Source organism: Crocuta crocuta, unplaced genomic scaffold (genome assembly GCF_008692635.1).
Source record: "Crocuta crocuta isolate KB4526 unplaced genomic scaffold, BGI_CrCroc_1.0 scaffold179, whole genome shotgun sequence".
Classification (NCBI taxonomy): Eukaryota; Metazoa; Chordata; class Mammalia; order Carnivora; family Hyaenidae; genus Crocuta; species Crocuta crocuta.
Genome location: NW_027551568.1, coordinates 12,737,057 through 12,751,620, shown reverse-complemented (window position 1 = coordinate 12,751,620; position 14,564 = coordinate 12,737,057).

Here is a 14,564-nt window from a genome sequence, read left to right as displayed (position 1 = left end):
ATCTGAGAGAGGAGATATTCCAGATGGAAAAGCAAATGCAAAAGCCCTAAAGCCTGCGCTGCCTGGTACATTTGAGAAGCCGTGAAAAGACCTGCCCAGCTGGAATGGGGGCAGATTCCATTCCAGGGGAGGAATGTGCCCTGGAGAGATGGGGGGACAGGAGAGATGTGGGGGAGATGTGGGCAAGGAGGGTGGACCTGAGGGCAGAAAGTTGATGGGGGCAGTTGTGTTGGCCTTTGGGCCAGATTAAGGACATGGAAATGAAGAGTCATTTACACTTCTGTTTCACCCTTGACAAGGAACACAGGTTGATGGAAAGCAAGATGCAGATATGAGGAGAGCCCAGGGCTCAGAAAGGATCAAGAGTAAGGCCCGAGAGGAGAAGAAGATGGACTTAAGCGTGGGAGGCTGGCCTGATAGCCCTGAGCCTTTCTGTGTCCTTCAAAGAATGACTGAAGCATCAGGAGACCAGAGTCGGGCAGAGAGCACCTGAGGCCTGGGCTCAAGTGTTTATGGAGTGGAGGTATGAAACAGGGATTGGACCCACTTTGTATATCCATGTCGAACTCAGGCCCTACATAAACAACAGGGGCATGTCACATTTCTAGAAATGAAATTTTCAACTAATAAAGAGATCCTTGATACTCACTTCCTTTGGATAAGCACTGTGACCCTATAGATCTTGAGGATCTTGTTCAGCTCCACAAATACTCTCTACCCTTTTATAGATCCAAAGTGTTTTATTCCACAGGGATTGTGATCTTCTCAAATACGTTATCAGTATCCTTATAAATTGCCTCTTTGAGGTTTGCTAACAAGGCCCCACGTCTCTTCCTTGCTGAGCATTGAAATGTCTTATGTTTTCTATCAGGGCCCTCTGATGTGAGGCCCCTCCTTGCCCGTGGAAAAAAAGGCAAATATAGGAGAGGTCTTGGATTAAACTCAGGTATAGAAGGAAAATTTTAGAATTTTATGTTAGGGAATGGTGGTGTGTGTAGTGAACTCAAGGAGTGCTACCTTCTTCTTCTTTCTCTTGCCCCCAAAATCTTATTTCACATGGGTAGAGTTTGTAGCAGGATAGGGTGTAGAAGATTAAACTTTCTAACAGACTGGTCGACAATGGGACACAGTGCTTTAAAAAGAAGAGAGCACTCATTTAGAATATGAGGGACCACTGTCCAGAGATGTTGAAGAAGGAATTCATGAATAGGCAGAAATTTGGATTAAATATCTTTAGGTTTCTTCCAACTCAGAAATGCTATGAATGTGTCATACTAAAATTTTACCTTTGCTTTTGCATCCTGTATTTAGTATTTTGTCAGATCTATTTGGATCCTTTTCAAGGGGTGGGAATGAAATAACAATTTCACTCCTAATAGGAGTGCCTGCTGAATTAGAGGCAGGTTATCTCTTCAGGCTCTCCCATGCTAATAGAACTCGGATAAGAAGCTGGATCACAGACAAAGGATATAATAGGATGTCCTAGGCTGAAGCAAGAAGTGCCAGAAGCAAGTGCTGAGATACGGAAGCATTTCAAGGGACTTACTGGTAAGGCAGCTGGGAGGCAAGATAGGAAATGGCAGAAAGTCAAGCAAAGATACTGTTTCAGGCAAAGTCCCAGCCTCACTGTGATCCCATAAAGGACCTCTGGAGTATAAATTATTTTTCGAAGTTTGTCCAAACTAAAGGCAAGGGAGCGGGACTCTCATATTCTCACACCAGCCAGCCATTGGTTAACAGCTGCAGGAAAGATTTCAGTGCTTGTGGAGAAAGAAACTCCAGTAACTTGAGGGAAGACCTCCAAAGAGAGTCACAGATGTGGACACGTTAGAAGCAAAATCACACAAAATCCCAGAGAAGGACATAGAGTAAAGTTAAAAGGATCCAAGTGGATCTTGACAGAAAGCTAGCAGTGCCTCCTACAAAAATCATAGCAAAGAATACGAAATCCAACTTCAAACCTGAATCTGTAAAAATGTATCAGAAGCAACTTCAGATACTGGGTACAAATAAGGATGCAAGTGGTTCAGAGCTGCAGAATCTAATTTTGTGAGAGTGATAGACGCTTAAATTTTTGTAGTGTATCAGTCAGAGTTCTTCAGAGAAGGAGACATGTGTGTGTGTGTGTGTGTGTATACAGATATATGTTACAAATATATTTATATTATACATATGTATCTATGTATCTACATGTGTATGTATGTATATATATATATAAAGGACTTATTTTAAGGAATTGGATCACATGACTTTTGGAGCTAGTAAGCCCAAAATTTATAGGGCAGGCTGGTAGTCTGAAAAAGCAGGCAGAAGCTGATGTTATAGTCCTTGAGGCAGAATTTCTTCTCTGGAAAACCTTCGAGTTTGCTGTTATGGCTGTCAACTGATTGGATTAGACCCACTCATGTTATTATCAAGTGTATATCCTTTATTTAAGGTCAACTGATTATAAACAATAACCACATCTACAAAGTGCCTTCATGGCAAATGTCTAGATTAGTATTTCATTAAATTTTTGGGTATAGTAGCCTGGCAACATAGACACAGAACACTGACAATCACAGGGAATATTCTGCCTATCACTAAGGGTCTTCATAACAGTCAAAAGGATTTTGTGGATTTTAGCAATGCAGGGTAGAAGTTTTAGGGAGCACTTTAGCCAATTTTTCTGGTTCTAATTATTCATATTCTTATACAGATCCAGAACCCACATCTGGTCACCTGCTAAACTTCACTCACATTAAGAATCTGATAGGGCTTGGTTTCAGGCATGTCATTTAATAAATGAATACTTAATGTTATGTTTGTATTAAGAAATCAAAAACAAATTCATTACTGAGAGCCTTGCTTGTAGTTTTTTTGGGAATGAATAATCATGTGTTGACTCAGGGAAGACTTTGTGTCTATCTGGGAATTTTCATGGTGTAAAAACATCGATTGAAGGAGTCTGTTACTAAAAAACACTTGCAAATCATGAAAACTTGTGAGCATTGTCTTTCTTCTCCTTACTGACTAGAAGGCCTAGGGTACAGTAATGCTCTGTTTCCAACAAATAATGGTTATGTTTTGTGATAGAAACTTAACTCTGACTTAATTTAGGTTGATGGCTCTCAGGTTTTCCCACCCAACACACCTAAAGAATACAAGTTTCTATCATTAGTAACAGAGGCTATTTCCAGAGGTGATGATGAAAACATGGCTACTGCAACTCAGTGTAGAGGGAGGAGGGGAATTACACAGCATGGCTCTGCTCTATCTGAGAATTCCTCCTCCAAATAACAAAATTGTGCTGAGCCAGTTGTCCTACATATAACAGATAATCAACATATGTGCCGTATGTTCAAGAAACAATTATTCTGACACCTGTTAAAGCAACAAGGCAGACTTTATGCAGGATTGTCATGATGGATATAGAGATCACTTCAGTGGGGTTTTGCAATAGAGGAAATATTGGGTTCAACTTCAAATACAATAAGGAAAAGTGGGGATTTATAGCCAAGGAGTAGGGTGGAGGTGGGGAGCCACTGGACTAAAAATTACTAATAGGACATGTCAGGGATAAAGAGATTCTCATTAAACCAACTCAAGAGAATTCTTCCTGAAGGTAGGCTAGGGAGGTCAGACATCACTAGGGAATAATGAAGGATGAGGGAATTTGATCATACTTAAGGGTGGGGATTCTCTCTTAATTGACTTGGCAGGATTCTTGTTTAAACTGGACTCTGCAAGGAAAGAACTAGAAGCCCAGTGTCAGGCCTACTTGAGTAGAAGACTTAGAGAAACTTGCCTTAAGTATGGTGAGAAAGAGTCTTTGTCACATGAGTGGAATTGAATGTGCTAGAACTTTTATTTAAGATTGAATGTGGGCTAAATCAGCTTTAAATATTTCTTCTCTTGACCCTCACCATGAGTCCTGAAATAGGAACTACAAATGGTGGTCTTGTTAATGAATTTGCTCTTAGAAATAGTGAAGCAGGAGCTTCTTCAAGGCTCTATATAATTCCTCCATGACTAAAATTGTGTTGAACAATGAACAACCACAAATCCTCTATGGCAAACAACAATAAGTATGTATTTGGCTTGTGAGTCTTCAGGGTTCAGCTGATCTGGGCTGGGGTCTGCTGATCTTGCTGGGTTTGCTCATGCATCTGCAGATAGTTACAGGTCATCCAGATGACTCTGCCAGTGTGGTCTTGGGCCACTCCAAGTCTGGGAGTTGGTTGGCTGTTGCCTGATTTTTGGCTGCCCCATCTGGGATGATTGAGTCAACTCTGCTCTGTTTGGTATTCCTCCTTCTGCAGGGAGCTCAGTCAGGCATATTCTCACTGAAGTTCCTAAGTGGAAGAACAGGCAGAAATGACCAAGGTGTCTTTAAGGCCCACGCTCAGAACTGGAACACAGGCATTTGTGCTTTCTGTTGCTTTATAGGTCCCAAAGCCAACCCATATGAAGTCTGTGGAGAAACAGACTTCGCAGCTCCAGTGAGAAGAACTGCAAAGTCACATGGCAAAGGGAATAGTTATATTGAGAAATAAGAAAGGGAGGCATTATTACAATTGGCCTATCATGGGCTCCTAATTCTTATTATCAAATTGAATTCTAGCCCATTGTCTAGCCCACCCAGATCAGCTGGCTGTCATTACTACTAATAAGTCAGGAACAGAGTAGCAAGAATTCCCTTATTGCTAATTGAAAGTTTGGATAGTTCAAGCGGCTTTGGATTATCCAGAGTTGGCCCAAATTCAACTGACCCTTTGGGGCATCAGACACAAGCCTGAATACCCCAACTCCTCTCCTTTCCTCCCCTGTGTCCTTCAAGTCCAGGTCATAGGTTGCTTGCTATAGTGTATTACTTTATTCCCTATATCTTATTAATATTATACTTTAATTCATAGGATAGTGTTCAGGTTTTGCAAATGCCTGTCACTTCATAAGTGCTCACTAAATGGCAGCTATTATCATTATAGTACAGATACTCAGAATAAAGTGTTATATCTTGGAACAGATCCAAAGTTCCTTGGTTACTAAAGTACAAAAGGGGTCTTATCATAGGCCTGCCTGGCCCATTAAGAGTGGTCTCCCAGGACAACAGTGCAAAATGGCATGGGAAGCACTCCACTGCAAGAGTTGCCTATTAGGGTCACCATCCAGCTTTTAGTCATGAGATCTACACTTACGCATTTGTTCATTTGTTCATTTTATTCGACTTTCACACTTCCATAAACTTAATTCAATGTCATTTTCCCATTGGACTCCTGTAAAAGAGGGAAGAGGGTGGATTAAACAAATAAGAACTCCTTATATTTTCTAGCAATTAGGCATTAATTTATCAGGACTCTTGTACATAGTTAACGGTCTCCCACCGCTTGTGACAGCTGGTTTGTTATAGCCAAAACCAACCTTACTAAGATTTGGAGGTTTGTCACAAGAGGCTAGTTAAGCCTGTCACTAACTCCTCATTTAATATTTTAAAGGCTTTTCTGATACAGGAACCATTCGCCCAGATTCACTTTCCTCTCAGCCTATGAAGGCGTGACTTAAGCTTCATCACTCTACATATCTTCATCTTGTCTCCAACACTCAGAGAGCCGAGGTTTGAAAAGGTCAAATCAACACAGAAGAGAAGTTTATGTAGAAGCTCAAATAAAAACACGATGAAAGTGCATAGAGACAGCGTTTAGTACTGGCAGCTCATAAAACAAAACCATGTAGTTAACTTGTCCAAATATCAACAAATCATTTTCCCAGAACATACTGTAGAATAAAGGATTAGAAGTAACCATTTAGGGTACAGTTAGGGTCATCTCGCTGTGTGGATGGCAGTGTTAATCTGGTCTCTAAGGGAGACCAAGCAGAGAATTCCAACGTACTGAGCCCCTACTCTACATGGCATCCCATATCAAGGATCTATTATGTTCCCGGCACAAATTGTTCTGATGAGTTGTGATTACCAGCCTCATTACAAAACGGGGAAACTGAGGTTCAAAGAGAGGACTCGATTGGCTCAAGGTCACACGGTGGCTCAAGCCTGCTCAAGGCAGAGGCAGACTTTGAATTTAAGTGCATCTAATTCCAAGGCCAATGGGGCAGATCTTCTCCACTTTAAATGGCTAGGGAATTTGGTTTACATAAATGATTTAGAATTCAAGAGGCTCCTCATGTTGACGTGGATGGCGAATGGTATTTTAAGCACATACAACCATAAGTGGTAGTACTTTATAGCTTAGTGTCAGATGGGAGAGATCAGGGTAGAAAGTCACCAGTGAGTTTTCTCTAGTGTCACCTGTCCTGCTTCCTGAGAGCAAGCACTTTCTGGATGTGGAAACAAGTCAGGCAGAGACAGTCCTTCCGTTTCCCCCCAAAAGTCCCTTATTAAGTGCTGTTATTTGCCAACAGTTACAGTAGATTCTCTTAGGGGATCTCATTTTTATCTTCCCAACATCCCCATTGGCAATCATTGGCACCAATGATTTGCATCAATATTACATATTTTGGAACTGAGACAGTTTCAGAGATGTGAAATAACTTGTTCAAGGACACACAGCCAGAAGTGACTATTCTAGCACTGAACTCAATTCTATCTGACTCCCAGCCTGTGTTGTTTAGATTTTTTTCACTTTTATTTTTTAAAAAAAATTTTAAATGTTTATTTATTTTTGAGGGAGAGAGAGAGAGAGAGAGAACAAGTGGAAGACGGGCAGAGAGAGAGGGAAACACAGAATCCAAGCAAGCTCCAGGCTCCTCACTGTCAGCACAGAGCCCGATGCAGGACTCAAACCCACAGACCTCAAGATCATGACCTGAGCTGAAGTCAGATGCTTAACCGACTGAGCCACCCAGGTGCCTCGGTTCTTTTTCTTTTCTTAATGCAACTAAGATGAATATATTGTTATTACTTATTTTCCTGAGAAAAGACTCCTAGAACCAACACCAGAGAGTATCTTTTATCAGGGACAAATTTCCTGATAAGTTTGGGATTAGCTAGAAACGGTTTATTTTACTTCTCCTGGATGGGGCTACAGAAGTATGGTTTGAGGCCAGATGGGATGTAGTAATAGACTTATGAAGATGGTTCTGGGAAGCTTCAGTTCTATGAAGAATTATTGTCTAGATCATATCTTCCTGGAGATAGGAGTCCTGATTCGCTCTGCTTTGGGATTCTAAATCCAGGAAGAAAGGGGCAAAGTAAGGCTACAGATAGTGGATTTATATGTCTATAGCACCTTACTCCCCCAGCCTCCAAAAGATCTCAGGTTATTGGTTTCTGAAAGAAAGTTTTATTCTTTTACCTATATCTAGCTCCTTGACCCAGGGGATAACTTCAAATGTATGTCACACATTGCTTAGCAGACCCTGCGGAGAAGTCTTGTTGGAATCTCATAAAGTGGCATAAATGCTCTGAGAAGTTAATAGAGACCATGTGAACCTGACAGGTTTGTGATTTGGGATGATCAATCCATCCAAAGAAGATCGACTAGGAGTCAGGAGACTAGATCCCATGCCTGGAACTTTGGAATGGAGGGCCCTGACTGACAAGAAAGGGTTAGACATAATGTGTAGATCAAAGTCAGTGGGACAGAATCCTGGCCAGGGCTCTAGTCTCAATGGGACTTTGAATTTGGATCAGCTTCCAGCCCTTGTGCAAATTAAGAAAAAGGCAACTTTCCTGGGTAGGTGAATAGCAATATGTTTCTGTGTCTAAGTGAAGGTCAGCCTAAACCGGGTATCCCTGTGTGGTGAGGGATTTTGGCCTTGATTCATTTCCTAAGACAGGCATATTTGGGTAGTGTACAAACTGCATCACTGTTAATGGCCATCCAGCTTGGGTAGGTATAGGAAATGGAAACAGAATCCTTTTATATAATGAAGATAATAATAATAATAATAAAGTTTTTATGAGAATCAAAGGAGATTATAATAAAATATTATAGAATAAGATGCATGATATAATATATGATGCCTGGTACATACTAAATGCTATATCAGGGTTTATTCAGTAAATAAATCTTAAACTGAATCAATTTGGCTGTTTCCTTCTTTACAGCACTTATCATACCATTAAAGACAATTTATCATCTTTAATTAAGTCTGTAACTACTCAGAGTTCACTCTTGGAAATACAAAGGTTTTCCATACAACTTAGAAGTTTGTCCACTGCAGTTACTTTTCTTCATTATTTATTGGTCCATCACTTTTCCTTGTTCTACTGGGCTTCCAATTTTATAAATCTGTTGTCATTTAGAGGTCAGATGTCCAGATACAACACCTATCTAATAAGAATCTCTCTTTAAGGGATGTGTGATGTTGCTGGATAAATGTTCACCTTTTCAAATGCCTAATATCTCAGTATCTAAGTGTTGATCACCATAAGCAGTTAACAATGACTTTCCTTTTCACGGTGCCATCAGTCTCTTGCATGGTCCTGGCAGTAATCTGCTTGCACTTTATATTTTCTTCCTCTGCATCCAAGGAGTCCAACCAGACAGTCTTCCTGTGCTACATCTTTCTTCTTACACAACTGTGATAGTTTGATAAACTTAACAGATCGTTAGCTACCAAATCATATTTTTCTAATTCTTTATCAAACTGCTAAAAGGAGCTTTCTTTTATTTATTTGTTTATATTTATATTTTATTTTATTTTATTTTATTATTAGAGAGAGAGAGAGAGAGGATCTCAAACAGGCTCCATGCCCAGCACAGAGCCCAATGTGAGGCTCAATCCTACAAACCTTGGATTTGACCTGAGCTGGAATTAAGAGTTGGTCACTCAACCAACTGAACCACCCAGGTGCCCCTAAAAGGAGATTTCTTAAATTAAAATCTTATCATAAAACTACTGAATGTCTCTTCATTGTTTTGGAGGGTAGCAAAATTCTCTTTACTTAATTAGGCACTTAAAGGTCTCTTCATGGTCTGGCCCCACTGTAACTTCATAACCTTATCATGGGCTGTTTCTTTCTGAAAAGTCTACACTAAGCCTGGTGAACTAAATACAGTTTTCTGTACTGTTTCGACCTGAATGTCTTTGCTGATTCTACCACCACCACCACCATCATGACTACCACTACTGCCCCCCCCAAAAAAGGAAAAAACTTTCTTTGTGCATATCCATCCTTCTCTTTCCCAAATGATAATATACTCATCCAACAAGGAAAAAATGCAAGGGTTTCTCCCAGTTGATGATTTCTTAGCTCTGTCACTATACTTCTCTCTGTTCATAATGACATTTAGCCCCTGGGTTTCAATTACACATCTACATGTTTCTCTGTTTTATACGAAAGGTTTGTGGGGAGCAGAAGGGTGCAGGATACAGTCCATTTATCCCCGCAGATCTACTCTCCACACTTTTCCACTGGAATCTATGTTTGGGACTGTATGTGTGCTGCATCTGTGAGATCTCTTCTCCCAGCTGTCCAGGTAGGTGGTTTCAGCCAATGGGAAAAAATGGTGGGAAATCTGACAGAAGGAAGAGAGTGAGATGGGAGTGTGTCTCCCCCACGGCCCCCAGCCAAGTTGTGCATTGGCTGTATCTACATTCTCCTACTAGAGGCCATAGCTTCTATCCAGGGGCTATACCTACAGTTTCTGGGATCCAGTGATCATTGACTCCTCTTTCTGGAGGAAGTAACAGCTTCCTGGTTGTTAGCACCATCCCATGGTATTGTTTATACTTCTGAAAATGGTCCTTCATTAAAATCCCTTTAGCTAACAAGTATATGTAGGCCATCTGTTTCTTGCCAGCCCCCTAATAGATACATGAACCATGCCCTTTTCATCTTGATATCTCCAGAGTTTAGCACAAATCTTGGACACTTGGTAGCTACACTATACAGTGACTGAAAGTTCAGGCTATGGGGCCAGACAGAATTGGGGCTAATCCCAGTTCCACTATTACGCACCAGTGGGCCAATTACTCTAAATCTTTGTTTCCTTATTAAATTATGGGAATAAAATAATAATTACTCCCAGATTTATGAGGATTAAATGAGATGATGACTACAAAGTGCACATCACAGTGTTGTGTGTAGCAAAGATTTTGGCTTTGCCCAAAGAGAGATCTGGTCTTTGTTCGTGGCTCCTGAGGAGGTAACCTCTAAACACTTGGAATTTCCTGAGTGATAATTTATTATGCTAATGAGATAATTCATGTTAAGCCCCTCAAGCCACCTTATTTCCTTTTTTTATAGGTTATTGTCAAGTTGGTTTCCATATAACAACCAGTGCTCATCCCAACAAGTGCCCTCCTCCATGCCCATCAACCCCCTGCCTCTCTTCCCCACCCCCATCAGCCCTCAGTTTCTTCTCAGCATTCAAGAGTCTCTCATGGTTTACCTCCCTCCCGCTCCCCAGCTATTTTCTCCCCTTCTCCTCCCCCATGGTCCTCTGTTAAGTTTCTCCTGATCCACTTATAAGTGAAAACACATATGGTATGTGTCCTTCTCTGCCTGACTTATTTTGCTCAGCATAACACCCTTGAGTTCCATTCACATTGCTACACATGGCCAGATTTCATTATTTCTCATTGCCGTGTAGTATTCCATTGTATAGATAAGCCACATCTTCCTGATCCATTTGTCAGTTGATGGACACTTAGGCTCTTTCCATGATTTGGCTATTGTTGAAACTGTTGCTATGAACATTGGGGTACATGTGCCCCTATGCATCAGCACTCCTGTATCCCTTGGGTAAATTTCTAGCAGTGCTATTGCTGGGTCATAGGGAAGTTCTACTGTTAATTTTTTGAGAAATCTCCACACTGTTTTCCAGAGGGGATGCACCAGTTTACATTCCAACAACAGTGTAGGAGGGTGCCCATTTCTCCACATCCTCACCAGCATCTAGTGTCTCCTGATTTGTTCGTTTTAGCCACTCTGACCAGCATGAGCAAGCCACCTTATTTCAGCCTCACCTCCATGGTAATGTGTGGCTAAAAATAGTTCAACCATGTGAGTAATCAATCAGTCCATCAATCATGCCCAAGAAATGCATCTCCAATAAAAGCTCTGAACACTAACACTTGGGTGGGCTTTTAGGTTAACAGTCAGAGTGTGTATTGTCACATATCAAGGCTGGAGGAAAATGTATCCTGAGGATAAAGAAGGCTTCACTCCAGAACCCTCCCAGAATTTGCCCTATGTGTCTCTTACCTCATCTGATCTTAAAGTATCCTAGACTGTAACTGTGAGTCTACCAGCTTTCAGCGAGCTCTGAGTCCTTCCAAAAAATGATCAAACCTGAAAGTAGTTTTTGGAAGCCCTTCAACTTGCAGTTGGCTTTAGAAGACTTGGTCAGACTTGGCAGTCTGGAGGACTATGACCTTCCTCGCAGTTTGGTTAACATTGGGTAGCGTGGTATGTGGTGACTGCCCAATACATTTTCCTACTAAATGTTGATTTAAGGAATGAGTGATAGAATAATAATGGTCAGTCAGCACACATAACTCTTTTCATATCCTGGGGAACCTTGGTTGTATCTGTGGGCCCCTTACTCTGTAAATCTTTTTTATGTCTTTACTAAAGTTAACAACATATTTCCTTTTGAGCAAGAATACCATATTTTATTTGGGACCAAGTGGCACTATTTTGGTTATAAGCTTAAAAAGGGAAAATGGANGGAAGGCACTTGTGGGGATGAGCACTGGGTGTTATATGGAAACCAACTTGACAATAAACTATTTAAAAAAAACAATAAAGCTATTTAAAAAAAATAAAAAGGGAAAATGGAATAAAAATTAAAAAGGTTAAGACATTAAAATTGCCAGATCAGAGAAATTTTTTATTCCAGTATGTTTATTTTATTTAAAAAAAAATTTTAATGTTCATTTATTTTTGGGAGAGAGACAGAGACAGAGCGCAAGTGTGGGAGGGGTAGGAGGGTGCCCAGACACAGAATCCAAAGCAGGCTCCAGACTCTGAGCTGTTAGCACAGAGCCCGACTCAGGGCTCAAACACATAAACTGCGAGATCATGACCTGAGCCAAAGTCGGATGCTTAACTGACTGAGCCACCCAGCTGCCCCCAAAATGTTTATTTTAAATATTATTTTAATAGAAATCTCTTGAATCCTATATACCAAAGGAATGGTCCTTGATACAGATTGGTTCTTCAATGTTCAGGAAGATTTTCCAGGCTACCTGATCCTTACTGTGTGGGAGGTCATGCCTCAGCCACATTTCCTTTGCAGAAATTCCCCTGCTGGGACCAACTGTCCCAGTTGGCCAGTGATTGAAGGGTGGTCACAAGGTATGAGACTTTTCATCTTAGAACTGACTGAAGGCTTCCCTGGAATGCAGAATTTTCCTTGCCCAAATCAGGAACTTCAAACAGACAGTTGGCCAACTTGTAGTCAGATGTCAAAAGATAGCCAGAGAGAAGAACCCAAGAAGGTAAATGAACCAGGTCATAATAATGGATGAAATCTACAGAGTAACCAGTGAACCCTGCTTGGTAATACATGATGGAGCCAAGGCATTCTTTGGATTCTGAAAAGCCATTCATTTTCCAAATCTTGTTTCTGTGTCCATGAGGCCTGCTGTCTTCTCACAATGCCTGGTTAAACAGTTAAGAGTCCTGCTTTTTTGTCTCTACAGATACCCTTTTCATGAGCCTTTCCTTTCTCAGGTTGAACTGAGCAAACTGTCTCCTTCTAAACCAAAAGGCTAAATGGAACATCTATACTGGATAGTACAGTGAGTTGAAAAGAAAAAAATTAAGGGAGATGATGGAGAAAGTGAACTTAAAATAGACACCACGTGTAGCATTGTGTGTTTGAGTGATTTACTTTGGCTCACTTGTTATAGAACCAAATTTAGCACCTACTGTGTGCTGGACACTTTACAGAGTTTATTGCATTAGTTTAGTCTTCCCAACAACATTGTGAGGTAAGTTTACCATCTCATACAAGTGAGGCAACTTCATAGTGGCCTCATAAGCAAGTTGACATTGGCTCTCCATGAATGGAGTTTCAACTTCAGTTTGTCTGATTGCAAAGGCATTAGCCCCTGCTGCCTTTCACAGTGTGTGGAGACTAATTAAAGCGACTCTGGGGAACGACAGCGATCTGTGACAATGGACAGAAATCTCTCTGGAACTTTGGACACATTTAGCAGACAGCAGATTCCATGGTCCTATCTACCGTCAGATTCACGATGAGAATGCCAGGGAATGTGGGGGGGGGGAGGGGTGCAAGGAGATGGGAGGTACCCAGAAAAGCAGAAGACATAATGGGCACACAGACTCGGGAAAGGGTGAGAACATCTAAGCCCACTTGCCCATTAGCTGGTCACGTGACCCATGGGCTAGTCACAGTCCCTTTTCTAGGACTCCATTGCGCCCATTCACCCACACAAAATTTGTTTCAGTTAAGGAGTATGTCGTGCTACCTCTCACTGTGGGCCTTTGCATTCACCAGGGTTTGAAGCTCTATGTCTCTTTTCCTCTACACTCCTCACCTTTCCGTATCTAGCTTGAGCTAATGCATGATTCAGGTATAACTCAGAAGTCGCCTCCTCCAAGAAGCCTTCTGTGGCCTCTAAACCTGGGTAAAACTTCCCTCGTGGGAATTTCTCAAGCACGTTGCTGTCCCCATCCAACATATTGCAATGTTCTATTAATTCATCTGCTCCACCTACTAGATAGTAAGCAGGGACTATATCTGCCCTGCATAGCATCATAACTTCAGTGCACCTGGCACAAAGTAGGTATTCAATAAATACTTGTTGAATAATTAGTAAGTAAAACCCCATGGAGTCATAAATAGTAGCCAATACCAAGGAGCTTAGAAGCCAATCAAACGAAGGAGCAGCAGTGGTCACTGTTTACTGAGTGGCCAGTGGGTCTCGGACATTCCCTTACACTGTCTATTTTATTTTCTCACGATGATTTTGGATGCGGGCATTATCACCCCCATTTGAAAGACTGAAGGTCAGAGAAGCTACATCACCTGCCCAAATCATTCAGCATCAGAGCTGGGATTCAGACTTAGTTCTTTGATTGTGAACTCACGCTCCAAACCCAGAACTATGATAGGGAACCAGGGCAGAGAGAAGTGAGGGGTCCTGCACCCCTCCCTGGGGGCAGAGCAGTGGGTTGGTCACACAAGGCTGGAGCACCATGTGGCCTGGTTTAAAGGTTCTCACCGGGACTGCTGCTTGGGACAGAGGTGGCCGTTTGTGAAGAGCCCCTTCAGCCCACCGTCGAGAACAGATCCCTAGAGCTTGATTTTATTTGTCAGCATTCCTTGCTGTGCACACGCAACATTTCTTGTAGAGTCTGGAGGGAAACCAGCCCCGCTTTCCACAATCAAGTTTCTCCCATTACCTAGGACTAGCCAACCTGATTGGGCTTGTTTTCCTCTGCTGTTTTTCAGAGAGCTTTTGTGCTTCCCCCTCGGCGGGCCCCTTTCCCTTCCCTTCCCTCAGTAAGAAGGTTGAATTCCCTGATGGTAATCATAATTATAAGCATATGTTGTTGCTCTCAGCTACCATTGGACTTGCAAGCTTTAGTTTTAAAGGCAAAAAATAGAAAGTCATTTCTGGAATACATTTTCCGTCAAGGGGCAGTT